Source organism: Mastigoproctus giganteus, chromosome 1, assembly GCF_048544385.1.
Source record: "Mastigoproctus giganteus isolate SK-2022 chromosome 1, ASM4854438v1, whole genome shotgun sequence".
NCBI lineage: Eukaryota > Metazoa > Arthropoda > Arachnida > Uropygi > Thelyphonidae > Mastigoproctus > Mastigoproctus giganteus.
The window spans coordinates 57,734,769-57,760,136 of NC_143575.1; the positions used below are offsets into that span (position 1 = coordinate 57,734,769).

Consider the following 25,368-nt stretch of genomic DNA (forward strand, 5'->3'; position numbering starts at 1 on the left):
GAGAGAGAGAGAGAAAGAGAGAGAGAGAAGTAGAAGGGAATCATCAAGAAAGAGAATGATGATATCTAGCTCAGGACCCTGGGTGTGCCAAGCCCATAATCACCAGATGTGAGCCCCAGGGGTTATAATCAAGTTTATTCCTTCTTGGGAACTTAAAAAAAGTGACATGCATGGGAAAAGTGATTTAAAGTTGGTAATTTTTTTATTCTTAGATATCTTGGCACATTTTTACAACCAAGCTTCACTTACTCTTATGTACCTCCCCAACTGGAAATGCTACAAGATTACTCCTGTCCTCAAGTGTGGAAAAACCACAAGATCCAAATGACTTCAGGCCTATCTCTATTTGCTCTTCCTTATTAAAGCTTTCAAATAAAATTGTCTTAAAACTACTTTCTAAACAAATTTTTGCTTCTAGGCCAATGAAAATTAACTATGGCATCTTGGCACACATTAAACAAAACAGCAGAAAAAGGAGAATTTTCAATGCTTCTTCTTTAATATTACCCACTGACTTCAATTCAGCAGTTACTAGCCCCCTGGTATCTCTATTTCTGAACTATTACTGCCTCTCACAACCTTTGCTGAAAGTAACTGTTCACATTCTTATCTTCTCTAAAAAATTCACAATATGTATTTAGAACATTAGCTTAGGCCTGCCCCAAGGACAAGCTTCTCGGCCTTGTTATTTTCAACCACTCCTTTTTCTTTTAAGTCACCCCACATACTGAACTTTTTGGTTTGCAATGTGAACCCCCTTGAAGGCCAAGTATCTAACTTTTGTCCCTTCAACAACAGATGGAGCAAACAACTTTCTTTCCTACAAGTTAGAATGCAAATTAAAGTAATTCCTCTTGTAAACCAAATTAAATTTTGTGGAAGATATCTGGATTCTAAACTTCTCTTCTAAATTTACCACACAAAGCTTTACTCTACCATTCTAGCAGACTTTTGGTTAGTAAGTGCAACCTTGTTCTCATTCATAATCTGAACACTATACAGAAATAATCTCCCATGTATATTCTACCTCACTCCACTAATCTTTCTGGCTGAATATTTCCCCCTCAGATAGTTAATCCCCAAGTTTGAACTTCCTATTGTGTCATCTCTGTATCAACTGTAACAATAAATTGAAATAATATCTGTTACTGTTTACTGGCAATAAAGCAATTCAGTGTTCTGTATCTCTAATCACTGGCCAAAGCAACTTCCTCAACATCTGGGACCTTCTTCAGTGGCAGGCAAATTCCACCCAAGATTACCACAGGCATTCCATCTCTTCACTCAAAACTTTTCAGAGCAAATTTCATTCTTCATTCATCAACATCTCCATCATGCCACTTGTTTCAATCTTGACAGTGATGTCTGACTTCAAGGCGAAGTATACAGAAAAACTAATTTAGACTCACTGATGATATCAAATCTCTAACTTTAGTATACTTGTTGTCTCCAGTTTCAATGAACTTTTTACATATTTATTTTATTCCTTTGTTAAAGCCTCAACTTGCCTGTTCTTAGTCAATATAACTCCCTCCAGCTTGGCTTTACAAGGGTAATGCCCCTAATTTATTAGATAACAATATATGATTTCATATATAAATGGGAGCACTGCAGATGTTTAAAAAAAATGCATGGCACTTCATGGGATTGATCATGGTGCCAGAAGAAAAGTGTTAGAAGTGGGAAAGCACTATAAGCAGGACATTATAATGGGAGTTTACTCTATATAAGAAGATATGTATGAAAAAGCATCCCAAACATAATCTACAGTGTACAACTTTTCACTATGAGTCGGTCTCAGCAAAAATTTCAGAGGGTTGCTTACAAAAGTGTGACTAACTTAAAGAGACCTTTTTGCCTTGTGTCTTAATTTATCTGATAAATCCATTCATCCTCTTAACCTTTTAAAAGCATAAAACTCTTACCTTGATGTTTATTTCAATGCACTCTTCTGAAATAATTCCAGTTTTTACTGCACATGTTAATGTATTGAGTCACTATATCTCTAATGGATACAATGATTCAAAGTAATTAAAATCTTTCACACATCTTACTCAGGTTAAGACTTTTCAAATGAAAATGATGAATTAGTGTGAAACTAGCATATAGTAGAATCTTGTGTACTAGGTACCGTATATTCTACTAAATTTGCCAATTCATTCAGTTATTTGAACATGCACACTAGAGTCTATAAGACATGGCAAATATCTTCGTAACCTACAATAATACTGAAAGCCAAAAAAAATTTTCATAATTGCATCATAAAACATTAAAAAAAAAAAAGTGTTATCTTACACATGAATCAGAATAATCTCCACAAGGCTATACTTACCAAAAAAAAGGTCTAAACAAATTACCCTTAGTCATTGGCAACTGCATGGGTTATAAGCATCAACATTGTTTGTCTGAATGACTTGCAAACATCAGGAATGTCACCCATGTGTGTGTGTGCAGAACTCAAATACATTCACATTATTAGAAAAAATGATACCTAAAAAAAAAAAAAATTATGTTATGAAAAAAATAATTATAATGAAAATAATAAAATTCCAAAATGGAAATCAAATAAAGTAAACTAATTCAGTCAAACCTCTATATAATAAAGTTATTTACAGTGAATTTACAGGTACAGTTGTATTTTGATTATCCAAGCTTCTATTAATTGAGCCAGCTGACCAAAGCAAAAAATAAATAAATAATAAAATAAATAATAATAATCATAACAGTAGAATAAAATTTTATTATCTTTATAATAATGCATTACAGAACTGTATTATTATCTTTATATAATACAGTAGATGCCCTCTTATCTGATTTGATCGGGATCAGCAAATGATCAATTAAAGCAGGGAAATATAAAAAAAGTATACGTGTACAGTGAAACTTCCCTTTAACGGACAGCCATGGGGAACGAAAATGTGTCCGTTAGAGAGAAGTATCCGCTAACAAGAAGTCTGAGGGAGAAAAAAAAAAAAAAAAAAAAAAAAAAGAAAGAAAAATCGTTAAACGCTTAATGTAAAATTAAATTAAAATATATACAGATTTTGAACAATATTTTTGTAAATAATATACATACAATTGTGCTACGCATATTATGACTTTATCTTAAGAAAAAATACATACAGTAATCACTTATTTTCTTCTGCATCTTCTTCCAGCTGATAATTTTGTTTTCAACATTTGTTTGGAGTGAAGAAACCATTGAAAGTCCTTCAGTATCTTCTTCAGCGGCGAAAAACATTTTTAAACGATTGATTTGTATGAGCGCTTCTTCTATTTTCATCGGTGGTTTGTCGTTAATATGTTCTTCGACAGAATGACCTCCTTCCATTTCTTCATCCTCGTGAGGAACTTCTTGAAAAATATCAATGATAATGTCGTTGATATCTAGAGCACCATCTTCTGTAGTGAGGTTTGAGTCTATATCTTTGTAGCCAGGGTCACTTGTAGCGGAAGTATCGTACAGTATCGATAGATGTTGAAGTTCTTGTTCTTCTTGGTGCTCCACATTGCTGTTCACAACTTCAATTTTTGCATTTGAGAAGCCAGACTTTAAAAAACAGTTAACGACAGTTTGTTTTCTAATTGCGTTTACTGAAGAAGAAATCCATTGAATCGCATCTAGGATGCTGATTTTTTTTGCAAGATCACTCGCACATGTTACATCGTTCGTGTTTGCAATGAGATATCTTAAAACACGTTTTCTGTAGTGAAGTTTAAAATGTTTTATTATCCCTTTATCCAAGGGCTGACACTCTGCAGATGTGTTTGGTGGCAGAAAAACAATTTGAATGTTGGACAATTCAATGTGCGGGTGAGATGCAGCATTATCCATGAAAAGAATAATTTTTGTTTTGACGAATCATGTTTTGGTTAAAGTGACTTATCCATTTGCTCATGATATCTCGTGTCATCCACGCTTTTTTATTAGACTTCCAGTCAACATCCAAAAGATTCAACTTTATGCCCTTGAAACAACGAGGATTTTGTGGGTTTCCTATAACAAGAGGTTGTTCAAAGTCTCCCAGCATATTTGTACACAATAGTACAGTCAAGCATTCCTTAGAAATTTTTCCGCCCTGGCACTTTTTATTTTTTAGACTCATGTTTTCAGGAAGAGCTTTAAAAAAACAATCCTGTTTCGTCACAGTTGTAAATATCCTTAGCTTCAAAATCATGACATAAATCTTCCAATTTGATGGTCCACTCTGTTACAACCCCAGTATCAACAAGATCCACCTTCACCACTTACGGTTTTCCAAGAAATTTTATGCCGAGTTTTGAACTTGTCTAGCCATTCCACAGAAGCTATGAACTCATTTACTTCCCATAGATTTCGCAACCTCCAAAGCCTTTTCCCTAATAATAGGCCCATTAATGGGAATTTTTTTAGCACGTGCGTGACAAATTTGAAGTCCAACAGTTTTCAGGAATGATTTTTGAACCTGATCATTTACGTGTTGCCAAAATTGTTTGAGCAGTTCATTTTTTTTCTTTAGGATGTCGCTTACCTGCGTCTTCCCGATTTTGAATTTTACAGCGAGATTGCGAACACTATTTTTTTGCCGATCATACGCATTAATGAGTTCGACTATCTTTTAAAGTTAAATGTTTACGAGAAGACATTGTGCACGACACTGAACAAAACTGAAAACTGAAACTGAAAAGACGAAAGGCCGACCATATTCCCCCCCCCTCCCTGCACACACCGAATTCATCAGAAGTTTTACACGTGCCTTAAAATTCTTGAAAAGGGGTTTAGAACTGCGATGTAAACCTTGATAAAATTCAGAGAATCGGAAATAGAAAATAAACACATGATTGAGGCAATACGTGGAAGAAACGTTCCTAGAAAAAGGGCCGTGAGCTCGCCCGCTGTCCGTTATGGGGAGATCAAATTAAGTGCTAATCTAAACGAAACAGTGCAGATTGTCTGTCCGCATCCGTTACAGAGAATGTCTGCTAGACAGAAGCTGCAAACACGTTAAAACCAATGGAGGTGAGTTGGGGAATTTGAAAATGTCCGTTGTAGAGAGATGTCCATTAGGAGAAGTTTCACTGTATATCTTAAGAATTTTATTTTCACAAAAGATATGCATGTACACAGTACTACCATAAATACTGTCACATGTGTTACTGCATGTAGCCACAAAATAAAAAGACACAGGAACTCAAAACTTTGTGGGTTTATTCTTGAACACCCAACAAATGAAGCAACACAACACTTGTTCAAAATGCTCCCCCTTGTTTTTTTACACAAGACCACACACGTTCCGGCCATTCATCAATAGAAGTAGACACAACATCCAGCGGGAAATTGGCCACAGCATGCTTCAATGATCTCTTCAGGCTCTCCAATGTGGCATGCCTTTTACAACAGACTATCCCTTCCAAAATAGCCCACAAACGGCAATCAAGTGGATTAAGATCTGGGCTGGCAGGAGGCCATTTGTCATGCTTGATGAACTCAAGCACATTCTCTGTCAGCCATGTTTGGGTGATCTTTGCCTTGTGGGCAGGCACTGAATCCTGTTGGAAGATCCAGTGCTGACCAATGAAGACAGCCTATTGAGGGTTCTCACATGTGGCTCCAGAATATCATTCAGGTACATCTTTGCACTGGTTTTCACCTCTTGCACACAAAAATGCATCTTTGTTACACTTTCATAGGAGACTCCCCACCAAACCATCACTGATGCTGGACGATGACCCCTTTCAACTCTTTTAATGGCCTGACATGCCTCTGCAGAGCTGAACATGCACGGCACCACAATAGTAAAAATCTTTTCATCTGTCAAGGGTATCTGTTGATAATTACCATTCATGTACCGACACTGCAGTACCTCTAATCTTTTTTGCCTCCGTTCCATCAGAGCTGGAATTAGGAACTGTCCTGTTCTCCTGCGGTAGGCATTCATCCCTAGATCACTTCTGATTATGCACGACATCAATCTTGGTGATATTCCCATTTCTCTGGACATGATTTTCTGTTTTCAGAGGGGGATTCCTACGAATTCTGTTCTCTATGGCTTGATAGTCGCAGGGGTCCTCACAGTTCTTGGGCAGCCAGACCAGGGCCTGTCGTCAGTTCTCTGTTGTTCACTGTAATTATCAATTGCCCTTTAGACAAATGTTTGGCTTATTCCAAGTGGTTTCCGAAGTTTGAAAATTGTAGGTGCATCACGTCCTGCCTTATGAAGACCTATAACGGTAGTCCCGTTTTCTTTATCTCCCCATTCCATTTTCACTGGCTTCCTTTACTAGTTGATGATACCTGTTAAAGAAAACCATACATTAGTACTACACATGATGCAAAACCCACAGCTTTGTGATATCATTTTCTATTTTTACAGGAGTCTTACTTTTGTGACAGTATTTATGGCAGTACTGCATACATTCACTTATATAAAATTATTAACTTTCATCTATTTAGATAAAGAAATGCAATATTTTGCAGAATAGTGCCAATTTTTAAAAACACCATATTGCTGACCATTGAATCAGGCTTTTGTTTAATATAATGTAAATCTGTATCTAGGGCGTTCTGGTGGCTGCATGAGAAATTTTTGATCATGGATTTGATTCATTCTCTTCATATTTCGATTCTGTTTCTATCATGGTGTGTACAATTTCTACCCAATTCATAATTCCATTTTCCAATAAATCATTAGCGATTTGTTGGAAAACATTGTTGAATCCAGTGTTCTATATTTTCATACAGTAAATCTTAGGGAACAGTCAGTTTGTCTGAAATCAGTTAATAAACATGTTCTTCATTATATTCTTGTAGTTCACGGCTTTCAGCTGTCAACCTGAGGCTAGAGTTTCCTCTGAGATTTAGCAAAATGTTAAACTTGGAATTTCATTCCACGCTATTGATATAATTATAAACACATTTTTGATGTTGTTAAATGAATGACTTAATGATTCTAGAAAAAACAGAGTACATATTCATGTACTCTGTTTTTTCCAAAATTAAACTCAAAAACTTTCACCTATGTCATCTCTTTTAGACATTCTAGAATCTCTTGAAACTTTCACCTATGTCATTCTCTTGATCCACAAGCAGGATCAAGGATGTTACATTTGGTGGTAAAAACATGTCTCCTTCTTTAAGGTCCTCACAAATGTGATGCTGATAAGTGACCTTAAAACTTATGAAAATTTTTTAGTAGCAGGCTGATCAATGGACACCCCCCAACAACAAATACTCACTACATGAATATTATGATATTTATTTTTAACATCCAAGCCATTCACCACATACTATAAAACTTTCTGCACCATCAATCTTTTGATGTAAGGCTAAGGCCTTCTCCGATGTAGCTTTTAATAGTCTGTTGACTGGAGTTCCATGCCATCTTTCTTGCATAAAACAGCCATAATGTTTGGTTTCTTTAAAGTAGAGTGCAAACTTAACCACTGTGACATAAATTGGGTGCAAAATCTTTCTATTTTCCCCCCCAATCTTTTACAGCTCTCCCTACCCACACCTAATTCAACAGCAATTTTTAGACCCTCCTTTACTGAGTCTCTACAGATCATTCAAATCTTTTCATAGAAACAACTCATTTCGTTTTCTTGCACATATTTCATTAATTATTATTAGTAGCAGTGCTACTGACAAATGGTCAAGGAAACGAGCATATATAAAACACAATCCCACCTCATCTGTCCATCCCATCTAAATGCTTCCTTAAATTTATTCAAACTACCCACTTCCACAACACCAGATGATAGTTTGTTGCAACAATCAATTATTACTCTTTGGCTTAAAGCAAATGTCATATCTATTCCTGCAGCCATCCTTCAATTTCAATTTATGTTCCCTTGTGAATGTTGTCTGAGGAAGAGTTAGAATACTATCATCATTATATACTTCATCAAATGTGGGCGATTTGGAATTTGTTGACAATAGACAATCATTCCAAGTGCAGTTAGCAGGGGGGTTTAAGAGTATCCTGGTTGGTTCTGATAGCTCGACTTCCTAAGCACGGTTCATTCATTGTGAGTATTGCATTTTCAGCATCCTGTTGTTGTTGATTATTAGGATCATCTGCTTCTTTGCCCCAAGAACACTTTACTGTTCGTCCATTATTATTTAAGTTGTGTGTAGCTAAAATAGCACTTGTTGCTGATTCCTTGGTTGAACAAAATCAGGTTTTTATCGGGGTTTTCAAAAGAGGAATCAGCAACACGTGCTATTGTAGCTACACACAACTCAGATATTAATGGACAAATAGTAAAGTGTTCTTGGGGCAAAGAAGCAGGTGATCCTAACTATCATCATTAAGTTTAATCAATCCATTTAAAGCCTTAAACACTTCAATCAGGTCTCCTTGCAAGTGCCTAGTTTCCAACTGCTGAAATTTGCAGAACAAAAGTCTTTTGTAGTAAAAGTACCCCTTATGTTCTTGACTAATCTAGTTGTTCTCCTCTGGATCTATTCCAAGAGATCCACATCTATAAGGCTTCCAGACCTGTACGCAGTACTCAAGATGTAGCCTAACCATTACCTTATATAATGGATAATCACCTCTTTGTTCCTGCTAGCAAAGTTCCTGTATATCATTGATAGAACTTCATTTAGCTGATCTAACAGCCTATCTGCACTTCTCAGGGAACTTCGTTTTGGACTGTACAATTAGCCCTCGGTCTCTTTCAAGCTCCACCACTTTCAGTATGATACCACCTAATTGGTGTGTTATTCTGAGTTTACTGCAACTCATAGGCAGTATATGCAGTAGCAATTGAGGTTTAAGATTTGCCAATGTTAAACCTTAATTGTCACGTCTCAGCCCATCTGCCTAATTTTTCTAGCTCTTGCTGCAGCAGTATGCCTTAATTCCTGTCATTAACCATCCTGCCAACTTTTGTATCATCTGCAAATTTAAAATTGTATACATAATATGTAATTAAATTACATGCTGTAATTACAACAACAAATTATTTTATTGGTGCAAACACAGTTTGGAACAAATACACAACTGACCTATCAGGAAGCATATACCTCACAGGTTGACATGGTATACTACACTAGCTGCTAGTATGGTGGACCCAGTGGTCAATCAGAGAATGTTTCAAAGAGAGAAAGAGGAATGTTTGTTAATCCAGTAAGTCACTTAAAAATAGTGCCAGTTAAGAGGCTTCTACTGTAATAATAATAAGTTGAAAGAAGACCAAGTGAGTACAGTAATAGTATTCGCCATCTAGTACAAGGAAGCCACAAGCTTTTTGCTGCACTGGAAAAAAAATAAACACACACACACACACACACACACACACCAAGTAGATGAGAAAATACAAATTATATGCTTCCCACCTCATACAGGGAATCAACCAGCTGACCTTTGAATTTGTTCAAACTGTCAGCCTCAACTGCTTGCAAGGACAACTTGTCCCAGCAATCAGACTCGCTAGCTAAAAGAAAACTTCCTACAATATAATCTAAACCTCAACCCCCTGCAATATGAATTTATGGCCCCTAGTTTTGGAATTCTTTATAACAGTGAAAATTCCACCTTCATTCATTTTACTAATCCTACCAGTTGATCGGTTGATCGATAAACCGCAATCCAGTCCCCTCTGAGGTGCCTAGTTGCCAAGCTCTGTAGCCCACATAATCAGTCTTTCCTTGTATAGTCATCCTTTTGTCGATCTCACCATATGAGCTGCTCATCTTTGGACCCTTTCAAGAAGCTCAATGTCTTTTTACAGATGAGGTCTCTATACTTGAACACACATTCCAAATGTGGTCTTACAATTACCTTATACAGTGGGATTATGACCTCCCTGTCTTCACAGGATAATGTTTGATAAGTCATCAATAGGAAAACATACACTTTCCTGGCTACCTGTTTACACTGTTCAGGTTGGTTGGTTGGTTTAATGGAAGTTTATTGGCACAAGGGCAACTAAGGCCAAATTGTGCCTGTCACAGTAATTTGGCAAATGATATATATATATTTTATTATTTATTTTTTTTTTTTTCCAGTCATCTGTCAGATAAGTTCATATAAATGAATTTGTTTTAAAAAATTAAATAAATCGGATAAATTTGCGTTATCATTGAGAATATGGTTCATCTCTAATGAATTGTTTTGAGTTAAGACCGATTTAAAATTTGTTAGTCGAGCAGCATGATTGTAGGGACACTCGAGGAGAATGTGTTTCACTGTAAGTAGGGCAGAACAATGACGACAGTGAGGAGGTTCATCCCCTGTCAACAAATGGAGGTGGGTCAGATGGGAATGGCCAATGCGTGTCCTTGCAAGGACAACCTCTTCTCATCTGTTTAATCGGAAACTAGATTTCCAATATTGTGGCTTTTGCTTTATTTGGAAAAGTTTGTTTTGGGTCTGTTGCTGCCATTCTGATGTCCATTGGTCAATACATAACTGTTTTATGAGGAGTTTACAGTCCATATAAGGAATCGAAGTAAGTGAAGACACTGGGTTGATCGGATTTTTTGCTGCTTGATCTGCTTTTTCATTTCCCTGGATTCCAGCATGCCCGGGAATCCAGCAGAATCTTACGTCTGTGTTATGCTCTGTTAGATTAATTAACTCTGCTCTGATTTCTTTCAGGATTGCGTGAGAGTTCGGACATTTATGTTGTAAAGAGGTTACTGCACTCAAGGAATCGGTATAGATTATAATCTCTTCATTAGACCTGTTTTTGACGTGTTCGATAGCCATTTTTATTGCATGAAGTTCAGCGGTGTAAATACTGCAACTTGGGAAATGTTTTTGAGAGACTGAACAAGTGGGAAGAACTACTGCAGCGCCCACATCTGTATCAGATTTGGATCCATCAGTAAATATTTGCAGGCAGTGTTTGTTTGCTGATGCATGAGCTAAATGTAGCTGCTGTATATTTTCATTGTTCAGCGCCTGTTTTCCCCATTTTCAAAAAACGTCATCACATAAAGTTTTAAAAGTGGACCATGGAGGCTCTATTTCTCCGGTATCTTGGTGGATATTGTCGAGTGGGACACTCCAATACTGAGCAACATACTTCAATCTGATTCCAGCAGGTTTATTTTCATTTGGTTTGTTCCTGTAGAGATTTATGAAAGACGGGTTAAAGAGGTAAGGACAGATAGGATGTGAGGGCATACTCCGAAGCTTTGCAGCGTACGTAAGCAGCGGCATCTGTCTCCTTAAGGATAATGGAGGTTCATGTGCGTCAATGTATAGACTATGCACGGGAGATGTTCGGAAGGCACCTAGACCTATTCTAAGTGCATTATGTTGAATGGTATTTAGGGACTGTAATGCTGACTTTCTAGCTGAGTCATATACGGGTGCACCATAGTCTAGTCTGGATCGGATTATGGTTTTATATAAGTGAAGAAGGGAGTATCGGTCAGCTCCCCATGATATTGCAGAAAGAACTTTAAGGATATTCATTTTTTTTAAACAAATAGTTCGTACATGCTGTATGTGTTTCAGAAAGTTTAATTTCTTGTCCAATATTAAACCTAGGAATTTAATATTGTCATTGACTGGAATAGCATGATTTCCCAGGCGCAATTCAGGATCAGGGTGCAGTTTTCGTTTCTTGCAGAAGTGTATAGCAAACGTTTTCTGAGGAGATAGTCGGTAGCCATTTTGTAACATCCATGATTGCGTTTTGTTTATTGACAGTTGGAGTTTCCTTTCAATGGAGAACATATTTTGCGAGTGACTAGATATAGTGAGATCGTCAGCATAAAGGTAAGTTTCTACTGAATTCGGGATGGCTGTTGTTAGAGTGTGTATTCTAACTGCGAAGAGTGTGGCACTGAGGACTGACCCTTGTGGGACTCCTTCCTCCTGTATGCAGATTTTCGAGAGTGAACTTTGAAAACGAACCTGAAAGGTTCGATATTCGAGAAAGCTCTAAATTAATGATGGTAAATGTCCCCTTAGTCCTAGGGCATGTAAGTCACGAAGGATGCCATGACGCCACGTGGTTTCAAAAGCTTTCTCTATATCTAAGCTCACCATGACCAAATGTTCGTTCTTTATGAATGCATTTCGCACATTTGCCTCAGCCTTAATCATAAGGTCTAGGGTAGACCTGTTTTTACGAAATCCAAACTGATCATTGTTCATAGTAGTTTGAGTTTCAAGATACCAGGTAAGGCGACTGTGTACCATTTTTTCCAGAGTCTTACCCAGGCAGCTAGTAAGTGAGATTGGTCTATAATTATGCGGATCTGATTGGTCTTTTCCTGGTTTTGGAATGGGTAGAACAACAGAATGTCTCCAAGAAATTGGAAAATAATTTGCAACAAATATTCGGTTGAAAAGTTTTAGGAGAGAGTAATGAGTTCCCTCATTTAGATTCTTTAACATTAGGTAGTATATGCCGTCTGGACCAGGTGCACTATTGGCTGAATTTTTTAAGGATTCTTCTAATTCATACATGGTTAGTGGTTTATTATAAGAGAGGGCTAGGGCTGACTTCGTTCCAAAATTTATTTTATATTTTTCAGTTATTGTTTTGGCTTTTAGGAAAGTTGGATCATATGCGGTTGAGGCAGAATGGTGAGCAAAAGATTCCGCGAGGATGTCTGCAATATCCTCTGGAAGGGTTATCTCTTGTCCTTTATAGATGATGATTGGGGAAGGAATTGATGGAAACTTACCAGTAAGGCATCTTATTTTCCGCCAGATTAGTCCTGGACTTGTGTCTTTAGTGACAGATGAAGCAAAACGAATCCAAGATTCCTTTTTAGCTTTTTGCCGGGTGTAGCGAGCATGGCTTTTAGTTTCTTGTATATAATGAGATTAGCAGTGGTTGGATTCTTTCGAAACTGATTCCACGCCTTGTTCTTCTCTCTCTTAGCAGTGTTATATGCTGAATTCCACCAATAGTTTTTGTGTTTCGATCCTTTATTTGAAGTTTGAGGAATGGTAGTAGCAGCAGCTGTCAACATTTGTTCTGTGATATGTTTAACGGCGTTATCTATGGAGTGATGTTGGATAATATCATCCTCTAGAGTAATACTAGATGCATATTTATTCCAGTCAGCTTTTGAAAATTTCCATTTAGATCGATTGCTTACTGGTAAGTTTGTCCTTGTGCAGAGCTTACAGATTATAGGAAAATGATCACTATTTAATGGGTTCTCTGAGACTCTCCAATCGAAGTCTGGAAATAATGTGGGTGAGCATATCGACAGGTCTATAGCAGAGGTTGAGCCTGTTGGGAAATGGACATAGGTGTGGGAGCCTGTGTTAAGCAGAGTGAGATTATTCTTTACTAGAAAAGCCTTTATTGTGCGTCCCCGATTGTCTGTCTGCAAAGATCCCCATAACTGGTGATGCGCATTAAAATTGCCCAACAGGCAGAATGGAGAGGGTAGTTGTAGAATAAGGTCATTTAGTTCAGTTATTGAGCAGTTCTGATTTGGTGAGATATATATTGATACAAGTGTAAGCGTTTTACCAAGAGCAAGGCGTACTGCAACAACTTCTAAAGTGGTTTGTAGGGGTATACGTCTGGAAGGGATTTTACTATCAATCAGTATAGCTACACCACCATGTGGAGAGATCCTGTCATGCCTGAAAATTGTATAATTTTTAACTGATAGTGTCACTTGCGGAGAAAGATTTGTTTCTTGTAGACAGATGCCTACTGGATGATGCTGATTTATCAAATCGTGAATAACGTCTATGTTGCTACGGAGGCCTTTACAATTCCATTGAATTAACTGATCCATTATTTAGTTTTTGAAGTAGGTGTTTCTGACTGTTTTTTGGATCCAATCTGTTTATGGCGTTCCAATTTTATTTTATCTTTTCTCGGAAAAGTGGGTCGTGCAGTGTCCATGTCTTCTTCAGCATGTATTTCTAAAACTGTTTCATCGTTATGAATTTTGTCATCAATTTCCATATCTGCGGTTTGAATTTTTTGAGGTTTAATATTTCTCCTACTCTCAGTATCTGAGTGTGATGGAGTAATAGTTGGTGGTACAGTGACTGGGGTATTATTTGCTTGATCTTTTACATGTTCTTTAGGGGACTCCAGCGGACTCGCTAGGATGGCTCGTGCCCAGTCGGAAATGGATGTAGCTGGTGGTATGGACACTTCAGTTTGAGTTCCTTCCGATTTGTGTTTTTGTGTTGCGGCTGCATATGTGAGTTTGGGTAGTGAGAGTAAAACTTGTTTCCTTGCTTCTTGGTAAGTCACTTTGTTTTCTATTTTGTACTTTTGAATCTTTTTTCCAGGTTTCACAGATTTTCGAGTAAGCTGGATGGTTACCTTTACAGTTTGGACATACTGATGTTTGTGCTGGGCAGTCTGTTTGTGTGTGTTCCTTAGATCCACAGTTGGGGCACACTGAAACCCCTCTACACACTGTTTGAGCATGGCCAAATTTTTGGCACTTGAAGCACCTGAGAGGATTGGGGATATAAGGTCGAATATGGCAGTTCAGATATCCAGCCTTAACTGTAGTTGGAAGGATTGGTGTCGAAAAGGTCAGTATAACACTGCGAGTGGGAACTAATTCACCGTCTTTCTTGATTTTAATTCGCTTTGCCTGTACAACTTTTTGGTCTTGTAGCTCTTGGACTAATTCCTCTTCGGTAACATTTATTAAGTCCCATTCAGACAGCACTCCTTTGGATGAATTTAAGGTGGAATGTGGAGTTACTGTGACAGGAATATTCGCGAATTTTGAAATTCATTGCAGGGCTTCAGAGTGCCTGCTATTCATTGTCTCTATAAGTAGATCTCCAGAGCGGAGTCTTTTCACCATTTTAGGTGGCCCAGCAGCATTCTCGAGACATTTCTGGATAAGAAATGGAGAAAGTGCACTTACTTGTTGACTTGTCTGAGAATGTATAATAAGAAACAGTGGTGTTTCCTTTTTGGATCCTTCTGTTCTTTGTCTCTTGGGATGGGAATTGTCAAAGTCAGTTTGGTCTGTCCTTGAATAAGTTGAGGCATGAGGCTCAACAGATGGATTACGGACTTCGTGATCCATGTTTGCTCCTTTTAGCCCTTGGCAGAGAACCTTTTCTGCCAAGGTTACCGGCCCCAGCACGGGGAGGCAGGAGCAGTGCCGCTAGAGAGAGCGGTATAAGTTAGTTTGTTAGTTTTAAAGAAAAGAAAAGAAAGGTGGTTTTCCTTTCTTAAACTTACTTACAGATCGTAAGAATAAGTTAATGGTAAATTACCTTAAACGTAAGAAAAACTTTTGAAAATTAACAAGATCTGTCACACTGAGAAGACGCTCTGTAAATCGCTCAAAGAATCGCTCGATCACAATAACGCTTGGCACCCGGGGCCACACTGTTCAGAAAACTTCATCTGCCCATATCATAACTCCCAGATCCCTTTCTTCCTCTACTGTTTTTAATTCCACTCCACCAAGTGTAATGCCACCTACAGGCCTCTTACAGGACGACCACTCAAACCCAAACTGTAGTAGTGCAAAATGGACAGCCAACAAATGAAAATGACCATCCTACAACAGACCAACCTTATTAGCTACACACACTTTTTTCTTTTTAAACATGGGTTAAATTTAAGTATAATTCAGTATATCAGCCTGTATTTCTTTAGATATTTATTTAACCTTTACTTAGTACTCCACCTAGTACTTAATTAGTTTTTTTTCCCCCCTCTTTTTATACACTACTCTACTATTAATATCCAGACACCTGCCTTTGGGCAAAAAATAAGCTTTTATTGTGTCATATAATATTTTGCACGGAAACCTTTTGCTTTTATGACAGCCTTAAATCTTCGTGGCATACTCTCATCCAACTTTTTATAAATGTCATGTGATATGTTCCTCCACTCGGCCTTGTTCTTTGGGCAATCTCAATGTGCATGTACCTGACAATCCAATACATCTCAAAGATGCTTGATAGGGTTCAAATCAGAACTCTGGGCTGGCCAATCCAACTTTTCCACATCCATATCCTCAAACCACTCTGTTACAACCCGAGCAGTATGACACGGTGCACTGTCTTGCTGATACAGGACAATGCACCGTGGGCCTTCCCCGAAATATTCCATAATGCTGGAAGTGGATAATTCTCCAGGCTGTCCTGGTACTGCACATCATTCGTGGTTTTGTTGATAACGACTATGACAATGCCTCCACCAAACTTCATTGTTGGGAGGATACAACAATGAAGAACTACTCATCTGTCCATAGGACTGTTTTCCACTGCTCTACAGTCCAGGATTTGCACTCCTTACGCCATGTTAATCAGCGTCTAGCATTTGTTGAGATTAGGGCTCACAATACTGGTCAAAATCTTAATACCAGCATTTTGATATTTTTAATTTATGAAACAAGTATTCCATAAAAAAAAAAACATTTTTCGCAATAAATTTTGATGACAATTAGGTGCAGTAAAGTAAGTTAAAAACAAGTAATTACTTGAATTCACCTTTTAAATCAAACTTTTATTACAATGATAAATATTCTAGCAAAAATGATTAAACATACAGTTATTCTAAAAACAGAAAAATAAGCATCCACACTACCTGTCCGAATAAAGTGAGCTCTTAAGAAACTCAATAGTGTTATCGTTTAAACTGGATCTAATTTTGGTACATATTTAATTAATGGCAGAAAACGTCCTTTTGGATTCTGTGCTGGTTGGTGCTGTGTACTGAGATAGTCCTAGATGAGATGCAGTTTAACCCCCCACCTCCCCATTCCCTCATCTTCAAAAAATCATTTCCTTTTTATCAAAAATAAAAAATATTTCCTTTTGACTTTCTTCTTCATTGTAGTCGCACAAAAAATTCCTTGTCACCATTCTTACCTATCTTAGCCAATGCTTTCTCATACGCAGCCTTGGCCTCCCTAACCTTATTTGTGGTATAGTTCAGATCAACTTGTATCCGTTGTGGGCTTTGATACTTTTCATCACTCTGTAATTATTCCATGCTATCTTTTTCTGCTCTATTTGAACAGCCAGCTGTGCAGTCATCCATTTCAGCATCCTCCTGCAATATTTTCTTAATGGTATGTATGCATTCGTGGCTTCTGTGATTTCTGCTTTAAAAGTATTCCATAATTCAGATGTATTTACCCTCAATCAGCATTCTGCCCAATTCGTAGAAGCCATATAACAACTTGCACTGTCAAAGTCCTCCTCTTCTGAAGTTAAAACCCATGCCTTAACCTTTAACTACTGAAACATCTTTGTTCATCTTCCAACTGATGATTACATGATCACTTCCTGAAAATGGTTCCTGTATATATGATTTGTTAGTAATGATGAAGTCAAGAATATTCTCGCCCCTAGTACTTTCTCTAACATGCAGGTACAAAAATTAATCATCTAGTTTATTTTTTAAAAAAATTTCCCCCATGGTGAGTTTCCCTCCCATTTATTCCAATCAATCTGGGCAAGATTAAAGTCACCCATAATAAGACATTCATGCTTGCTTGCCCATTCCATCTGCATGTGAAGACTCTTGTCATAATCTTCACAATCTTCCAGTGGTAGCCTACAACCACTCTCATTATACCTTTGCTTCCAACTAACTCACACCACACAGATTCTCTGCTGGCAGACATAACATAAGACTCAGTAAAACCTCTTTTCACACTCAGGTTGCTTTTGATAAGAAGCATGACCCCCTCTACTTTCCCTAAATACATTAAACATACCGTAGTGGAATTCATCATTCCCAATTTCCTTGGTGCCACAGAAAAATTGGGATTGACTGGGAATAATCAATACGCTTAGAAATAAATATCATTATCCATGGTTCTGCTTAAGCTGCTATTATCTTTTTAAATTGGAGAGCATCACCTGAATAGTGAATTGGCTAAACACTTATAATGGAAATATTCCACCAGGCCAACTATTTCTAATTTTACTATCTTCTCATGAGCTGGAGGTGGTCACTATTGGTATTCCTATGCCAAAAAGGTGAATAATTGTATTTTGTCTAAGTGACAGCTAAATGTTATATGGATGCAACATTTCCATTTAAAAACATAACCATTATTGTAACACTCTCAACCAGAACTCTGATAACATCTATCCTGCAGCCATCCTTTTTAAATTTGAATTTATGACCCCCTCACCTTGTGTGTGTAGTCTGAGAAAAAAATTAAAATACAGACAACCTCAATGATGATCTTTGGCAATAAAATATTATTATTAATGTTTTTTTGTAAAAAGTTGATCCAATGCATGCAAATGTTACAAATCAGTTCATACCAGTTCTAATATTCAGATTCCACGATTAACTATAAATGTACTTGAACTATGGAACCATCATAAGATTCAGGGGAAGGGATATGTTTAACACCAAGAGCACTTTGTGCTAAAACTGATAAGTAAACTTATTAATCAGTATACTTATCGATGCAGACTTCATCACATCCTTCAGCTGTGATCAAGTCTGCATTGGAAGGATGTGATCAAGTCTGATCAAGTTTGCATAACGACTAACGAGTCAACAGCGGGGATTCACAGGAAAGAATGGAAATTTTGAAAAATTACATCCAACATAGTAGCAGGGTTTCCCCTGCACAAAAGCTCAAAAATATAGTGTTATGCAAGGTTTCCCACAATTCTCTTACTCTGTTAGAGCGAAACTGTGTTGAGCGAGAATTTCTGTTTGTTTGTTTGTTTGTTTGTTATTTGGTTTTTAGGAGCATTAGCAACTAAGGCCATATTGCTCCGGGAGATGCGGTGGTCATTTCCTGACCTTTCCGCATCTTCCGTATTTGGTGGTGACGGGCTCGAACCCCGGTCTAATCAAGAAGCGTGTGCTACGCACCGCTGCTCCTTCCCACCTGGCTACGGAGGCGCAGAGAATTTCTGCAATTTATCAATCATGTTAGAGCGAAACCATGTTGTAGAAGTACCGTATTATAGGGGGGTTGCCTGTATTTAAAAACATTAAGTTCTAAGCATACTGGTTGATAAGTTTACTTATCAGTTTTAGCAGAAAGTGCTCTGGGTGTTAAACATCTCAAACACCCATAGTGCTCTGGGCGTTTGATATGATTGATAAATTGCAGAAATGATCACACAATAATTAATGTGTCCAGGGATGGTCAACTTAATTTGTGATGCAATCTACTTTTTTTCTTCAAAACATGCCCCGATCAACCAACTGAAGAATTTCATTGCATCACAAAAAAAGTTTAAAAAAGTTAATGGTTAAAAAAGTTAATCAACACATATTGAAAAATGTTATTTATAAATTTTAAAATTTAATACAATTAAGAATTCTTATTTTAAATTCATACACATTTAAATTTTTAATTTATGTGAAGTTTGTGTCTTCAAGTTATCTGCCAAGCTTTCAAAATCAGGGATATACTGTGATACGTCCAACCATAAAGAATCTTCTGTATGCAAGTCTGTAAGAATAGAACGATTCTTCGTCTTTGTTTGTTTCAAATACGAAAGGCCGATTCACATAGGTAGGTGGAACCAAAACAAAAATTTAAAAGTTCACTGCATTTTTTTTTTTTTAATCTAAATCAATATTAAATGGAAAAGAAATATATTGAACGATGTCTTCAATTGTTTTAAAATCACAGAATCTGGTTTTAAAATCATCCACAACTTTCTCAATTTCAGAAAAATATTTCTCACTATTACATTCAAAAACAGGATATTTTTGCAAATGACCTTGCATATTTGCAAAACGATCGAATCGTTTTTCTTTTAGATCCTTAGCCATTGCCAAAAATTGATATTTATATGCATAAATACTATTAATCAATGTCACCCACATTTTATTTTTTTCTCGTAATTCCAAATTCAGTAGTAATTTACTGGTAAAAAAAAAAAAAAAAAAAAAAAAAAGGAAGGCAGATTACACAACCACTCCCTATTTTGCAGCTGCTGATAATAGTCTCCCCTTTGATCAACAAATTTTTTAATTTCATTTAGCAAATTTCGAAATCTCTGTAGAAACGTATTCCGACTCAACCACCTGACATCTGTGTGAGGTGGCTGAGGTAATATCAGATCTGGTTCATTTTCATTGAGTTGCATTTTGAACAGTCTCCTTTGAAGAGATTGTCCTCTGATGGAATTCATGATTTTGAAAGCTATGTCCATAACACTTTTAGTATTTAATCCTTTGCAGGCACTTATTGGTAGATGATACAGTGGTAACTCAAAATTAATTTTTTTTAATAAAATTTTTGAATGCATTAAATATATCAAGACCTCTAGTTTTCTTTTAACGAAATCCATACAAATAAAAACTAGCAATTGAGCTGTATCACTGATGTCTGTAGATTCATCAAGTTGTAAAGAAAAGAACATACCATTAGCAATATGAGCACACAATTGTTCGCTCACACTTTTACTCATTTTTTCAATGTGTCACGTCACAGTATTCCGAGATAATTGCAGATCTTGAAGAGCACTTTTAATTTCACTTTTTTCTTAAAATTTTCAAAAAGAGAATCTGTTATTTCTAAAAATGCGTCTTTGATGAACTGACGATCAGAAAATGGTTTGAATTTTTTTCAAGAAGATGACTTACTTTAAATGATGCTGCAGTTATTGCTTTAGGTTGTAATTTAGGTGTCACGAAGAAATTTTGTGGTGCGAATAATCTGGATTTAAGTTCTGTTAATTTATTTTGTCTAAGGTCACTATTAAGCAGAAAATTCGATTGGCATTTACCATGGAGTGCACTGAAGTGCCTTTCTAAATTTCCTTTTTTGGGTATAGCCGCGGAAGCATTGCAAATCAAACATTTTTCTTTTATTATTACAAAAAAGTATTCTAGTTCCCACTCTTGATGAAAATTATACATTTTATTATTTTTCATAGTATTCATTTTAAATCAAATCAAATTAATGTATAAGTGCTGTCCAGTTATTAATATTAAGTAAGCTAAATAAGAATTCGATATATACACTATGCTCTCCACAACGAAGTGCGTGAATTTTCACCAGACAAACTGCTGCACGGCGACAAGAGTAGTCACGGGGTTCAACGGATTTGTAATAATCGTATGCAGTGGGGTGCTTAATAATAATAATAAAACATTTAGATTTTGACTAATCTATTTATCATTATTATTATTACTCTTATATTATTTCTCCCTGATTGGGGGTTCCACCTCGTGACGGGTATTGCTACCAAGTACACAGGGTGGTTGTTGTTATGTCTGGTGTTACTGTTCGTCGAGTAACTCTCTTACTATCCTACAGGTGTTCAGGATTGTGACTTTCTGGAGTTCCTTGTACACGTTCGCTGGGAGACCTATTGCGGTTAGGCTGTTATGTAGGGTCTTTGGCACCATACCTGTGGTTGACACGATGATTGGGATGGTCGTTACTTGTTGCATATGCCACATCCATTTGATCTCCTGTCTTAGGTTCGTGTACTTCCTGATTTTTCCCCCATGGGTTTTCTACAGGTTGCCAGTGTTGGGTACCACTATGTCAATCATATAGGGAGCCTTTTCCTTCTTGTCCACAAGGGTTATGTCCAGTCTATTGTGCGGGATTGTCCTATACATTATTATGGATCGGTCCCAGTACAGCTTGTGGGTTGGGGTCTCTAGTACTGCCTGGGAGGTGCCTCCGTAGCCAGGTGGGCAGGAGCAGCAGTGCGTAGCACACGTTTCTTGATTAGACCGGGGTTCGCGCCTATGACCACCAAATACGGAGGATGAGGAAAGGTTAGGGAATGACCATCGCATATCACCGGAGCATGTGGCCTTAGTTGCTAATGCTCCTAAAAACCAAATAACAACAACTGCCTGGGATTTGTACTTGTAGTAAGGTACACTTTCTTCGATCAACTGGTATTTCCTTGCTAGCTTCTGATGTATTATCCTGGCTACCTGATCGTGTCTATGAGTGTACTCAGTCTGAATGATCACCTTGCATCAGACAGTGATGTGTTGGGTCCTATCTGAGGCCAGGTAGCATCGTCGACATGTGCCATCTGACACTCTGGGTTCCCTTGCAATGTATTTTCTATAGTTCCTGGTGTTGATTACCTGGTCGTGGATGGCGAGTATGAATCCTTCAGGCTCGGAGAAGAGCGTCCCGCTCATGAGCCATGCATTGAAAGCATTGCTGTAACTGTTGAGCCTGCATCATCCCCTAGTATTTGTAGGTCGCTCCCTCTGCCATGGCTTCGATCTCTTTACCACTCTGCAGCTGGTAGTTTCGGTTGACTAATTTTCCCTGGCGCAATCCATGGGTTCTGCATTTGTCCAGACCAAATTCCATCCTAATATCATTACTGAATTCTTCGGTGATCTGGAGTAGTTGCTGAAGGTGCTTCTCGGTTCCTGCGTAGAGCTTGATGTCATCCACGTACATCAAGTGGGTGAGGGTGTACAGGTTCTTCCTTCCTTCTTTGAGGTTATATCCATACTTGCTACTGTTGAGCATGGTAAATAGCGGGTTAAGTGCTAGACAGAACCACAATGGGCTCTGGGCATCTCCCTGAAAGATTCCTCTCCTGATGGGGATTGGCCTGGTACTCCATTTCACCATAGTTTCTCCTATGAAGTTTATCACTGTTGGATTAACTTTGTAGATGTTCATCGCCTCTATTAGGCAGCTATGAGGCACAGAGTCGAAGGTCTTGCAGTAATCGATGTAGACTGTGTACATGTTGCAGCGCTTCTTGTAGGCGTGCTCCATAACTGCAGCATCTATGGTTAATTGTTCCTTGCATCCTTTCTGCTGTTCGGCCATTATGTTCTGGCTTTCCATGTGGTCTGATATCTTCCTGGTTATGCAGCTGGTCAGGATCTTGTACATTGTTGGAAGGCAGGTGATTGGCCTATATTTTGAAGGGTTTCTTGTATCTTCGTCTTTAGGCTTCAGACATGTGATTCCTTGAGTGAGAAACTTTGGGATTATCTCTGGGTGCCTTATCATTCGGATGAACTGCTCTGCCAGATGCTTGTGTGTGTGTGTGTGTGTGTGTGCGCGCGCGCGCGAGTGAGCTTCTTGTACCAGTAGTTGTGGACGTTATCTATTCTTGGAGTTTGCCAGTTGCGAGAGTTCTTGATAGTCTGTTTTACTACTACTTCTTCCCGAATCTCCCACCCTCTCATTTCTTGTACATCCTTGATTTTCTTGCATTCTAGTTCTATCCAGGTGGCTTGGCTGTTACGTCTTACTTCCCTGATCCATATGTTTCTCCAGAACTCCTCAATCGTCTTCTTCTCGGGTGGTCCATTCCCTTCTTTCCCGTCTTCTCCGAGATTCCTGTAGAAGCCTCTTTGGTCCTCATCGAAGATTCAGTTGTTTATTTTCCTCTGGGAGCTCTCTTTGTATCAGTGTAGTCTCTTGCTGAGTGCAAGGAGGTTCTGCTTCAATGGGTCCAAGTACTCTCCTATTCCCTGATTTTTTGTCTCATGTTTGCTGTGGACGCTGTCTCTCTTGAGGATGCTCTCCACTTTTCCAATTAATTTCTTACTCCTATAGCCCTGTTGGTACTGCGTCAATTGGCCTATCTCAACTCTTAATTCTTCTATCTTCTGCTGAAGTCTTCTTTCCCAAGCTGGTGGTTCCTTCTGTTTTCACTTCTTCTGCTGCTGGTCTCTTGCTTCTCTTCCATTAATCCTCGTGGCTGCTACCGTAGCACAATACACAGCTGTGTGTATATTTCAGAATCCAGTGTTACACCATTGCTGTTGAGGTAATGCGGTATGTGCCAATTCAGGTAGTCTGTGACTCTCCACACGGTTCTATTGGCCTCTGCTTCGGTATCACATGAGTCTTTGTGGGGTCCATTCCTTCGAATTCTGTTAGAGCTTTCTTCCACTCGTCCTCTATTCTAATTATAATGACCTCGTCTGTTTCCTCTTCAGCTGCTGTAGGTTGTATTTCTTCTCGATCTTCCTCCTCTGGTTCGGCGGTGGTATGTTCTTCCTCTTCTGGTTCCATATTCTTCATTCATTGTAGTTGATCACTCACGTCCTGCTTGATTTTTTCCAAGATTGCAGGAGCTATCAGGTTCTTCGTGATAATGGTCCTTCTCTGGTCCGTTATTCGGTGACCTGAATATCCGGGAATCGGATATTATTATTATTATTATTTACTTTTCTTTAATTTACTTTTGTTAACAAGTTCATTTATTGTAAACAAATTCTCTCAATAAAAATAAATTGTATTGTATTGTATTACATATTATTAGCCATATGGTGCAAGGAAGCCTGAGGCTTCTGCTGCAACAGGCAAAAAAGAAAAAAACTTTCTGAATTACCCTGAGAGACAGAGAGAAAACAAGAGTCAGAAGTAGAAAGGAATCACCAAGAAAGAGTAGAATGATGATATCCAGCTCAGGCTCCTAGGTGTGCCAAGCCCATACTCACTAGATGTGAGCCACTGGGGATCTTTCTTTATATATATTTAAAATTCGTCGTGATCAACCAAAATTAAAACTGCAACCGACTGGTAGATCACAATCGACTTGTTGGCCACCCCTGCATTATACATACTGTAGTAGAATTCATCATTCCCAATTTCCTTGGTGCCAACGGAAATTTGGATTGGCTGGGAATAATCAATACGCTTATAAATAAATATCATTATCCACAGTTCTGCCTAAGCTGCTATTATCTTTTTAAATTGGAGAGCTTCACCTGAATAGTGAATCAGCTAAACACTTATAATGGAAAGATTCCACCAGGACAGCTATTTCTAATTTTACTGTCTTCTCATCAGCTAGAGGTCGCTATTCGCATTCCTATGCCAAAAAGGTGAATAATGTATTATGTCTAAGTGACAGCTAAATGTTATATGGATGCAAAATTTCCATTTAAAAACATAACAACCATTATTACAAGACTATCAACTCTCAGAACTCTGATAACATCTATCCTGCAGCCATCCTTTTTAAATTTGAATTTCTGACCCCCTCGCCTTGTGTGTGTAGTATGAAAAAAATTTAAATTCCAGACAACCTCAATGATGATCTTTAGCAACAAAATATTATTATTATATTAATATTTTTTTGTAAAAAGTTGATCCAACACATGCAAATGTTACAAATCAGTTCATACCAGTTCTAATATTCAGATTCCACAATTAACTATAAATGTACTTTAACCATGGAACCATCATAAGATTTGGGGGGAGGGTAAAATCTAAGGAAGTGCATCCAATTGATGTTGGTGGACAATGCAATGTTGAGTCTGTTTTGTGTGACATAAGCACTGGGAAAGGGAAAATAAGAGTAACTGTGTGTTATAGGCCTAATGAATTTGATGAGTATAATGAGCAATTGTGCAGAGAAATCGAGTGGGCCAGTAAATCAGAGTGTCTTATAATGGGGGATTTTAATTTCAAAGAGATTGACTGGAATTTGTGAGTTGGTCACTCACACACTAGCAAGGCTTTTGTGGATTTATTGGTTGATATTGTTATTATTATTTAGGAGC

At 37.7% G+C, this 25,368-nt stretch overlaps 1 protein-coding gene across 9 annotated transcripts in view; it reads right to left on the bottom strand.

Annotated features, from left to right (window-relative positions):
* The window catches only part of enc (R3H domain containing protein encore), a 702,629-nt gene that overhangs the window by 566,341 nt on the left and 110,920 nt on the right, over nucleotides 1–25,368 (bottom strand). For all 9 annotated transcript variants that reach the window (XM_090373011.1, XM_090373031.1, XM_090373022.1 and 6 more), the window contains one exon: nucleotides 2,333–2,491. The gene's annotated coding sequence lies outside the window, so the exon portion shown is untranslated. The remainder of the gene's footprint in view (nucleotides 1–2,332; nucleotides 2,492–25,368) is intronic.